The sequence below is a fragment of the Tupaia chinensis genome, unplaced genomic scaffold, assembly GCF_000334495.1.
Source record: "Tupaia chinensis unplaced genomic scaffold, TupChi_1.0 Scaffold000469_1, whole genome shotgun sequence".
Taxonomy (NCBI): domain Eukaryota; kingdom Metazoa; phylum Chordata; class Mammalia; order Scandentia; family Tupaiidae; genus Tupaia; species Tupaia belangeri.
Genome location: NW_006159978.1, coordinates 319,948 through 330,096, shown reverse-complemented (window position 1 = coordinate 330,096; position 10,149 = coordinate 319,948). Strand labels below are relative to the sequence as shown.

The 10,149-nt window shown below is 37.2% G+C and overlaps 1 protein-coding gene across 8 annotated transcripts in view; it reads left to right on the top strand.

Annotated features, from left to right (window-relative positions):
* Positions 1 to 39: 39 nt before the first annotated feature.
* Positions 40 to 10,149, top strand: part of TC2N (tandem C2 domains, nuclear) — a 46,717-nt gene continuing 36,607 nt past the window's right edge. For 2 of the 8 annotated variants that reach the window (XM_027774694.1, XM_027774699.1), the window contains exon 1: positions 40 to 170. The gene's annotated coding sequence lies outside the window, so the exon portion shown is untranslated. Of the gene's footprint in view, positions 171 to 223; positions 316 to 1,061; positions 1,084 to 10,149 lie in introns of those variants that run through there. The other 6 variants (XM_027774698.1, XM_027774697.1, XM_027774701.1 and 3 more) reach the window with 5 other exon arrangements.

Sequence of the window (10,149 nt, the reverse complement as noted above, 5' to 3'; positions counted from 1 at the left end):
TTTTGTGTGGTTTCTGCCTTTAACTTGTGTTTTCTTAACGGCGCGGGGGTGGGGGTCCGGGCGCTGTTCCTCAGCGACACTGCCCGGCGGAAGGGACCCTATAGGGGAGCCGGAGCGGGGACCGCACCCTGCCCGGGTTGGCGAGGCCCTTCCGCGGGACCCCACGCTCGGTGAGAGGGGGGACCCGGCTCGGCGGGGGCGGCCGCAGGTCCCGCTCCACGCCCCGGGCTCGCGCTTCTCACGACAGGCTCCGCGTGGGCCCTGGGTTTGGGGCAGAGAAGCCCATTTCCATGCCCAGGCGAGGTCGGAGAACAGGTCGGTCGAGGGCTGTCCCGGCTTTCGGAAACTTTGTGAAGGGGCCACGAGGTGTTAAAGGTGTTAAAATGTCACTTTCCTATGGCGTTTGCAAGCCACAGTCGACCCAGCTAAGTCTTAGATTTGACGTCTATCTCTTCGGGTTTTCTTCTTTCTCTGCCATGGTTTCCTTTAAAGATACCATGGTGGGGAGTGGGCATATTGCACACCGAGATCTCCTGGCGAAGACAAGGTAGACCCCAGCCACAAACCGTGGATTCCTTTAGAATATTTAAAATACAGTACTAAAAGAGTTGCTTTTGTAATAAAAATACTCTTCTCATTCTGGGCAGACAGCTGTATTTTTCCTGAGTATATTGTAAGAAATAGCGTTGAAAATATGGAGGATAAAGCAGCAACAAAACCCAATTTACCAATTCAAGAGATTGAAATGTCACTTCATGGGTAAAAAAAGAAAATGCCTTTTCTGGGAGGAATGTTAATATTGCTTGCCTTTGAGAGTTGGGATGTGAGGTGATTTTCTTTTTATGATATATTTTGTCTTTTGTAGTTTTTGCTGGTGATATGACTTACCTTCATAGCTGGTGGCAAAAGACTTCATAAACATTTTTTTAAGCCTTCAAGAAAAAATCTTTTAAGTATATTTGTATTTTATTGGGCCCATTTAAATTATAATTGTATATTCACGAACAAAAACTAATAAACGGAGATTAATTCAGATGGAGAGAAAATGAGGTTTTTGTGGGACATCTGGCAGAGCTGGCAGAGGTAAATTGGTATCAGGTTTTTCTAAGGTCAAGCTCAGAGTCAGAGATGTAGGAAGCAGAGTGGATTTCTGATTGTTAATCCTGTAAGGGTGTAAGAAATTCAAGAAAGTGTGGAGTACGAAGAGAAGCTGGGAAACACAATATATATATATATATATGATGAGTAGCGAGTGAAGGAGCCTGAAAAGGAGGATTCGAGAAAGAAGGGGAAAGCCAGGAGAGGGCAGTTTTAGGAAGGAAAGGTCTGTCTGGGAGTGCAGTGGGTCTGAGGGTTTAGAAAGTGAGGAACAGATTAAGTAAGTGCCTATTGGCTTTGGTAGTTTGGAGGGCGTCATCAATCCACCTAGCAAAGATAATCTAAGTAAAATGGTAAAGTTAGAAGCCAAATCTGAATGAATTTGAGGTGTGACTAGAGGATGAAGAAGGAAAGTTACTGATTATTGTATGAGGGTACCTCATGGAAAAATAGAATTAAAGTACAAGTTTATTTTGGTACAAAAATTTTTGAAATTCATGCATAGTTTTTTTTTTTTATCATACTCCTTTTCCATGAACCTTTTGAGACCCTCAGGGAATCCTTATTTTGAGAAACAGATTATAGGAGGTGACACGGTATAGTTATTGAGAAGTTTACAGTCAGATTGGAAAGACTGTAAGGATTATAGCACACCTGTGTGTTAAAGTACGTCATTCACAGCATCATATCTCTTCTGTGGTTAAGTAGCAAAAGCTGAGAGCAAGTGCCTGAGTATTTTGAATAAAACTATTCATAATATTTTGTCCTCCCTCATCCAAATTATATCAATAAATGTTATATTAGTGGTATTTTGGTTCAGATGTTATCAAGTGTTTAAGTCACAAGTATAAAGTGTGGTGGACTGTATTTCATCTGAGTTTTAGTACTTTGATACTCCTAAATTGCTGTGATTCTTTCATGTATGTCTCAATGATTTGTCTAAAAATCTTATGTGGAAATCGAACCTTTGAATAAATCAGAATCAAGATTTGTATCAATTAGGGCCTGTGATACAATTGATTTGCTTTCAAGAGAGAAAGCTCTTAGATTAAAATTTGTATGTCCTCACTTATATATACCGAGTGTCCACACTCTATGACTGAAACTGATTGACTAAAGGATATAGAAATACAGTAAATGGGTGTAAATACCAGATATTGAGTGTGTGAAAGAGGAGGGTCTGAGGAAGGACATTGAGAAGAAAAATAGGTCAAGCATTAATAGGAAAAAGAAATGTATTATCTGTTGAAAATATTTTATAGTTTTATCAACTGGACTAGGGAGAAATGTTCACCTGTTGAAATATTCACTTTGTAAGCTAAATAATGTGATCGAATGTATAAAAGAAAATGAAAATTTAAAAATGTAAAAACAAAAATTTCTTGGACCAGCACATGTCATAATGGTTACATCACTGGATTCCCACTGGCTGACCCTGGTTCGAGTCCCGGAGCCCCACTAGGTGTGTGTAGGTGCATGCCCAAAATACTGAGAGTAGAATGGAGGAGAAGGGATTATAGTGTGGCCATCCCCCCGGGGTGATTTGTCATTTTCCGTCTCTCTCTCTCTCTCTCTCTCTCTAGCAATCACACATGCTCTGTGGCAAAAATCTCTCTCTCTTTTTTTTTTTTTTCTGAGAGATTTTTGCTATAGGGCCCATGTGCTCGCCAGACAGAGAGAGACGGAAAGCGAGAAATCACCCCCCAGGGAGGATGGCCACACCACAATCCCTTCTCCTCCATTCTCCTCTCGGGATCTTGGGCACGCACGCACACGCGCCTGGCGTGAGTTTTAAGCCACGGGGTCCGGGACTCGAACTGTGGTCAACTACATGGGAGTCCAGCAACATAGCCATTACGCTAACTGCTGGTTCCCGCAAAAATCTCTCTTAAAAATTTTTTTGAATAATGAGTTTCAATTCAGTCTTTGTTGGAAATTTGATTTTTGTTTGTTTGTTGCTCTAGAGTTCAGACAAGTAGTTTAATGAATACTTTCTTTAGGAATATGAAAAGAATGGTTAAAATGAGTAAGTCCTGCTATCAAGTGTTAAGGATGTGGGACAAGTGGAACCCTCATGCTTGCTGGTGAAAGTGTAAATTGGTGCATTTTTGGAAAACTGTGGTAGTTTCTACTAAAGTAAAACATGCATAAACTGTGCTCATATGTATGCCCAACAATATTCTAGAAAATGCAAATTAATGTGCTAGAAAATATATTGGTTACTTGGAGATAGGGCAGGTAGAAGCAAGGAGGGATGGATTAAAAAGGCATATAAGGAAATTTTTGAGATGATGGATATATTCATTTTCTTAATTATAATGTTTTCACTAATGTATACATAAATCTGACTCATTTAATTGTGTTTTAATTATGTGTAATTTATCATAAGTCAGTTATAACTCAATAAAGGTGTAAAAAAGATTAAATAAAAATAGAGTGGACGAAAAACCTAACTTAAGTATATTTATCTTCTTTAAATATTGTGGTTATCTCACAGTGATGGGATTATGGATTATATTTCCTTCATATAGTTTTTTGTATTATTCATAATTATAACAATGCATTTACCTAATTTTCAAATGAGAAATTATTAGATATGTGCAAAATAGTACTTTTGATACCTCTATTGATTTCGAGAATAAAAATAAACAACCCTGTACCCAATTCATGCTTAAGAAATAATGCATAACTAGGATTTTCAAAGCTGTCTGTAAGCTCACTGATTATATCGTCGTCTTTCCACTTTTCTTATTTTCAGTACAGTTTTAATGCATATGTATGCACTTTTTTTTCATATGTATGCAGTTCTAAACAAGGTATTACTTGTTTTTACTTATTTTGAGATGCTGTATAAATGAAATCATACTATCTTTCATGACTTTTTTATTTAAAGAACTTTTTTATTTAATCTTATTCATTGTCATTATTTTTATTTTTTTAAAGTTGACCAGAGAGAAACAGAGAGAGAGAGAAGAGAGAAGATAAGTGAGAGAGCAAGCTGCCAGGTCTGGGACTTGAATCACGGTCAGCCATGTGGGAGTCCAGCTGCCTTATCCACCATACCACCTGCTGGCCCCATCAATGACTTTTTTTTAATACATTATATTTGTGATATTCCTCCATATTGATGTGTTTGTTTACGTTTATTATTGTATATATTTTCATTATATAACTTCACTGCCATTTAGCTATCATCGTGTTGATGGATATTTAGGATGTTTTCAGTATTTTTTCTTTTTATACATTTTTACTTGTTCTCATCAAAAGCTGTTTTGTTAAGATTATTCTAATCCTTGTCATTTTGTGTCCATGTGCAAGAATTTCATAGACTTTAAAGATCTAGGAGAATTGTGGATCTTCAGTAATAAATATTAGATAATACTGAATTATTTTATAGAATGGTTATACAGGTTGGAAGTCCATAATCTGAAAATCCAAAATCTGAAATACTCCAAAATTCAAAACTTTCTGAGTGCCAGTGTGACTACAAGTAGAAAATTCCACACCTGACCTCATGAAACAGGTCATAGTCCAAACACTGCAATACAAAAATATCGTGTACAATAACTTCCAGGCTATGTTTATAAAGTTGACATGAAACACAATGAATTTTGTGTTTAGATATGGGCCCATCCTCAAGATATCTCTTCATTTATAGCAAATATTCTAAAATCTGAAAAGAAAATTCCTAATTCAAAATATTTTTGGTCCTAAGCATTTTAGATAAGGGGTATTCAACTTAAATCAGTGTATACCTTCTTGAGCGGTACATAAGTGTATTTTAAAAACAATTAAAAAGTAGGAATTACTATACCAGTGAAATCTGAAAATATGAGAGACTCAAGCTCTTCAGTCTAATTTGTTCTGATGTTATTTGCTAAACTGGGAGAACTTGATGGCTTTGAATAGGAACTAGGTGGATTCACAGTACATGAGGAATAGTTGGAAGCAGTCAAGGGCTTATTCAAGGGCAGCTAACAGACTTTCTGCCCTCAGTTCTGTGTCCCAAAAGGCTACGATGTCATGAAAATTATGAGAACTCATTCTATCTCCTTCAAGGAACTGCAAGGAAAGTTGCACTGATGCCAAGGTTGATGGGCGGGAGGCTGTCCTTGGAAAGTTGTGACCACCAAACAGACCATGGGGAGACTTCACATCACTTTGGTGGTCTAAAACTATTTCAAGATGTGAATTGAAAAAAAAAATGTGGTTATGTAATTAATATACCACAAAATTCATGCCTTTAAAGTGTACAGTGAAGGGTTTTTAAAACATATTTATGAAGTTGTGCAGTCATTATCACTAATTCAAGAATATTCTGGTCACCCCTAAAAGAAACCTTATGCCCTTTGACAGTCATTGCCTATTTATTCTTTCTTTCTTAGCTCCTGAAAACCACTTGCCTATTTTCTGTTCCTATGAATTTGCCTGTTCTGGACATTTCATATGAATGGAATCATGTGTCTTTTTAGCATACCGTTTTCACGGTTTATCCATGTTGTAGCATCCAATTAGCACATCATTTCTTCTTACGATTTTCCCATTACGAAAATGTGTGTGTGTATATCAGTTTGTTTTTCCACTCATCGGTTAGTGAACACTTGGGATGTTTCCATTTTTTGGCTATTCTGAATAGTGCTGCTGTGAATGTTTGTAAACAAGTTTTCATGTAGAAGTGTGTTTTCTATTTTCATGGGTGTATTTTCCTAGGAATAAAATTCCTGGGTTATATAGTAACTATATGAAGTTTTGAGAACATTCACCTGCACTGTTTTACATTCTCACTTGCAGTGAGTGAAGGTTCCAGTTTCTTTACATCCTCACTGGCACCTTTTATTTGCCCCTGTCTTTTTGATTAGTGTATTTCATTGTGGTTCTGATTTGCATTTCTCTAATAATCAATTATTTTTTTTTGCCATTTATCTATCTTTGGAGAAAATCCTTTGCTTTTTTGTAAGTGTGTTATTTGTCAGGGTATGAATTTAAAATGATCTGGTTAACAAATGCAAATATTCTCTGGAGGAGTATACTTTCATTTTTGTTTTGAAAAAGTCCTACCAGTAAAGTTTCATAGTCAATGAATAATTTATTATCAAAGATAAGCAAATATAAAAGGAAATAAGACAACCTGTGCAAGAATCAGCAGAAACAATAGATAATTAGAAGGAAACCTACAGAAACCTGAATTAATAGTCACAGATTATTTAAATAACTGTGCTAAACTATGTTTAAGTAGTAAAAGACAAGCTCAAAAATGCATGTAAGGAATAGGAGTCCAAAAAGTTGCAGAACTACAGAGATCGTTGAAAAAAAAAAAAAAGAAAGGAAATATAAAGAAATACGTAATAATAAAACTCCAAACTCTAGCCTTACCATGACTTGATGGTTAAGGGAGCCAGGACCCACATGGCCAGCTGCATAATTCGAATCCCGAACCTGGTAGCTTGAGAAACACACCAGGCACATGTGCATAAACGCACAGCCCAAATCCTAAGAGAAATGGGAAATGGAGAAGTGATGTGGTGTGACCATGCCCCATTGTGGGTGCTTTCTCTTTCTTCCTCTCTTTTTCTTTGTCTCTCTCTGATGAATGCATGTGCCTTTTGGCAAATTAAAATAAGACAAAACAAAACCTCAAAATTCATCTGTTGAGTTTAACCATATGCCTAAGCAATTAGGCATACCCTGAGAGAGAATGAATGAAGTGGAAAATCAGAATAAATCATTTAGGTTACAGTTCAAAGAGACAATAGGAACTATAAAAGAGAGTAAGAGGGGGGACCAGCAGATGGGGGTAATGGCTTCATCGCTGGACTCCCATGTAGTTGACCGTGGTTCGAGTCCTGGACCCAGTGGCTTAAACTAAAGCCAGGCGCATGTGCATGCGTGCCCAAGATCCTGAGAGGAGAATGGAGAAGAAGGGATTGTGGCGCGGACCTCCCCCCGGGGGGTGATTTCTTACTTTCTGTCTCTTTGTCTCTCTCTTTCTTTCTGGCTAGCACACACGCCCTATAGCAAAAACCTCTCCAAAAAATAAAGAGTTGGACTAGATGGTGGCAAAGCAGTAAAATGCCATCTTCAAGGCTGATCCACATGTTAAGGTTCTGAGAGTGTTGTCTGGAGGGAGATCTTCCTGACTATTCATACTTGTGCACCTTATGATTCAGAGTTGGCTGAAGCTAGGGGTGGATTGTTGCATCAAGACTGTGCGGGGTGCTGTTTCTCTGTCTCCTTTGCCCATGGAAGAAGTCAATACATACTGTTAAAAAAAAAAAAGTTAAGAAACATGGAAATAAGAATGATAAAAATGAAAAGTTATAGTGAGAAAGTCTAATAAATTGGAGTTTCAGAATGAAAAGAAATAGAAAATGGGAAAAAGCAATATTTAGAATGATGAGAAGTTTTCAGTACTGTGGAAAAACATTAATGTACACATTCAAGAATCTCGGTAAATTTTAAGCAAGAGAAAGATGCAGATTAAGGAATTAGGCATATACTGAGAGAGAATGAAGGAACTGGAGTATCAGAAGTCATTTAGGATATAGGTCAAAGAGATATAATGAGGGACCAGCAGTTAGCATAATGGCTATGTCGCTGGACTCCACGTAGTTGACTGCAGTTCGCGTCCTGGACCCGGTAGCTTAAAAAACTCACACAGGGCGCGTGTGCATGGGTGCCCAGGATCCCGAGAGGAGAATGGGGGAGAAGGGATTGTGGTGTGGCCATCCCCCCTGGGGGTGATTTCTTGCTTTCTGTCTGTCTCTGTCTGGTGAGCGCACGTGCCCTATAGCAAAAACCTCTCCAAAAATAAAAGATATAATGAAATGAACAAAGACAGAAAATATTAAGAGTAATCTAGACAAAAATATGTTTTAAATAATTTATTTTTTTAATTCGATATGAGAGAGAGAGAAGGAGGAGGGGAAAATGAGGAAGCAAGCCATCAGGTCTGGAACTTGAACCATGGACGGTCATGTGGGAGTCCAGTACCCTTAACCACCACAGCACTTGCTGGCCCCAAGACAAATTTTCTTCAAAGGAACAGTGATTAAGCTGGACATCTGACTTCTTTATTGCAATGATGGGACAGAAGACAGTAGTGTTTGATATTTTTGTTTTGAAGAAGATAGCTTATAATTTATTAATGGAATTCCGTAACCAGGGGAAATATCTTTTAAGAAAGAGTAATGCAATGATCATCAGTGTCTGCTAACATAATTGAAATAGTAATTGAAAAAGACAATTGGACGGTACATACCTGTAACCTATGGCATAGTCTTAACAAAAGACAAACCTAAAAACTTGAATCAGATTAAGTTATAGCTCTAAAATCATTTTACATAAAGATGACATCATGGGGATGTGGCCAGCAAGTCCAACAGATAAAACTCTGTTGGGGAAAAGACCTAGTTTCAATATTTGCCTTGAAACCTATAGATTAAAAGAGACTTAAAAAGATATTTAAACCTATTTCACCTCAAACAAATGAGCTATGAAAATAAATTCTAGGAAAACTAAGGAAGTATGAATAATAATAATCTGAAGAAATTATTGGTCTTATTAAAGTGTGACAATGGTACTGTCATGAAAAGGGAGAGGCTTCATCTTTTAAGAGATAGTACTTAGATATTTACATGATATCATAATTTTTTTCAAAGTCATCTTGAATGGGAATATGTAAAACACTGACTATGAGTTGAAAATAATTGAAGCTAAGTGATGTATCCATGTAGGTTTATTTTATACTTTATGTACTTTGTATATATTTAACATTTTCTGTAAGAACAGAACAAATTAAGGGACATTGTAAAACCAGCAACAGCTGAGGGTTTTTTACCAATATATTGTCACTAAAGTACATGATGAAGTATGGGCGAAAAGAATGGGATTTCACATAATGGTCTGAGATGTGAGAAGGTATAAAGTGGAAGGAGTAAGTAAATGAAGTAGAAAGTAAGTGGTGAATATGTGTGTACGTATAAATGAACACCAACTTTACAAAAGAATAACAATGTTTTGGGGGATTGAAAAAAGATAGAATTAAAATATGTGCATTGACTTCATTCCTAAGTCAAACATGGGTTAATGTGTAAATGAGTTGTAAGTCTTTAGTTGCCTTTTTATTATACAAGAAGAGAATAAAAGTATTAACTTTAGATTTTGACATGTTAAGTGTGCATATTAAAATAGAGGAAAACATTGAGTAAATTACTTTATGGCCTAGATGTTGGGAAAGCTTTACTATGATTCAACTCAGAAGCAAAAAGGATAAACATAGATAAGTATGATTTCATATGTTTGTTTATTTGTATATATGCCTAGTTTGTTATTGCATTGCTAACAGAAATAATACAGACTGAGTGATTTACAAAGAAATAGAGTTTTATTGACTCATGAGTCTATTGGCTGGAAAGTCCAAAGGCATAGGACTGACATCAGGCCAGCCTATAGCATGGCCAGAAGCAGAGAGACTGATGAACTCTGCCTGCATCTCTCTTTTATAACACTAATTATAACAAATAATTAAAAGAAATAACCCTTCTCACAAAAGCTAGAACTCACTGAGTTCATGAGACTTTATTAATTTGTTCATGAAGAGTATTGCCTCCATGAAACAACCACTGCCTACTAGGCCTTACCTCTCAAACTCCATCTCACCAAATTCAAAACCATAAACTTTTAGGGAACAAATTATTGTCAATATCGTAATGTATTCTCACTGTGTGTGTATACACACACACACAGAAACACACTTGTTTACACACATACACTTTTGCATAGCAGAAAACACTATAATCAAACTAAAGAGACAGATTAGGGCTGGCTCCATAGTGCAGTGGTTAAACCCTCTGCATGGGAGCCAGATCCCACATGGCTGACTGCAAACCAAATCCTGGCCCTGACAGCTGGAAAAACACACCGGGCATCTGTGTGTGTGCACGCCCCATATCCTATAGGATAGAGAAATGGATTAAAAAGGATTTCTTGGGAACCAGCAGTTAACGTAATGGCTATGTCACTGGACTCCCACGTAGTCGACCGCAGTTAGCG